General features: G+C 45.4%; 1 pseudogene; it reads left to right on the top strand.

Annotated features, from left to right (window-relative positions):
• Positions 1–380: 380 nt before the first annotated feature.
• Positions 381–1430, top strand: LOC110258607 (annotated as a pseudogene).
• Positions 1431–1682: the final 252 nt, after the last annotated feature.

Below are 1682 nucleotides of genomic sequence, written 5' to 3'. Positions count from 1 at the left end.
GAAAAGCATTTAAAAATGACTGCTTTTATATAAAGGATCTCTACATTTACATTACATATTGAAAACATCAATCACATGCTTATCACTAAGGCTCTTTCTTCTGTCTTTTTTTCTTTTTTCACATGGTTCTACCAGGGCACATGGAGTTCTTAGGCTAGGAATTGAATCCAAGCTGCAGAGGCACCTAAAAGGCACCTGTGCTCATGCCACAGCCTTTGACCCGCTGCCCAGTACATCAGCATCGAATGCACATCTCCACAGCACCCTGAGCTGCTCCAGGCAGATTCTTAACCCCCTGAGCCACAGCAGAGACTCCCAAGCTACTTCTTTATGCCCCATGTAGTTACAGGGTTGAGAGACCTAAGTAGCAAGTTGCCATGATGGGGGTAGCAGCAAAAAAACTAAAGGCAAATGCAGGCATATTTCCTTTCCTTCAGACCTCATTGCAAGGACGCAAACAATGTGAAAAGGACAACTACTCAGAGGTGATGACCAAGCGAGGCTTCTGGACTGACAGATTAGCTGAGGTGCAGCCTGTCCTGCTGGTGGTATGCCTTGTCATCTACCTTACCTTAGTAACTGGCAATGTCCCTACCAGTCTGCTAATGCACAGTGACTCAATGCTTCACACTCCAGTGTGCTTCTTCCTCAGCCACCTACCTCTGCTTTGTAGGTCTGTGTCATGCCACCAAGGTCACTCCTCGATGCTGGTGCATTTCTTATCCAAGGGAAGGGAAAACAAATTTCCTTTCTTGGTTGCTCTATCCAGTTCCACTTTTCATTGATCGTCCTGGTGATCACACATGATGGCTCCTACAAACCACAGATGACGTGATCAGTCATGGCTTCTGACCATGGCCGTTTGCCAACCCTTGCTCTATGGGAGCAAAATGTCCCAAAGTGTCTGCCTCTCTCTCACGGCTATCCTTATAGTCATGGCTTTGCAACTGGTCGAGCCCAGACCATCCTGATGCCCTGTCTCTCCTTCCTGGGACCCAATGAAATCAACCGCTTGTATTGTGCTGATCCACCTCTCTTCATCCTGCCCTGCTCAGATATGTATGACAACATGACTGCCATGTTCGCGGTAGCTGGTTTCAACCTCTGCTGTTCTCTCACACCATTGTCCTCGTCCTCACCTCCGACGTTTTTATTTTCACAGCCGTTCTGCGTAACAGCTCTGTTGAAGGGAGGCCTGAGGCTTTCTCCAGCGCTGGGTCCCATCTGCAGGCTGTCACTCGTTTTTATGGGATGCCCTTCTGCATATATCGGAGGCCTTCTTCTGAAGCATCCGTAGAACAAGGCAAAATGCTAGCTGTTTTCTATATCTTTGTGAGTCCCCTGTTAAACCTTTTGCTCTATATAGCCTTTGGAACAAAGATGTCCAAAGAGAAATAAGGAGAGGCATACTCAGAAAAACTGTCAAATAGGGTAGACATTTTCATCTCGGGTATGTAACGTATGCTGCGTATTCTCCTCACCAATGTGTGAACATTTTACAAAAAAAAAAAAAAAAAAAAAATCTCTCTTCATCACTGGTACTTGACCTTCATAATTGGCCTAAAAGACTTGGAAGAGTGTGTCCAATCATTAGCCTTTGTCTTCCCGTGTATTTCAATGAATGAAATGCCACATAGGAAATCAAAGAAAGCATTACTATGACTCCATAACATCAGTAAATG

This window comes from Sus scrofa, unplaced genomic scaffold (genome assembly GCF_000003025.6).
Source record: "Sus scrofa isolate TJ Tabasco breed Duroc unplaced genomic scaffold, Sscrofa11.1 Contig2507, whole genome shotgun sequence".
Lineage (NCBI taxonomy): Eukaryota > Metazoa > Chordata > Mammalia > Artiodactyla > Suidae > Sus > Sus scrofa.
The sequence above is the reverse complement of the archived record's forward strand: the minus strand, read 5'-3'. Positions and strand labels throughout refer to the sequence as shown.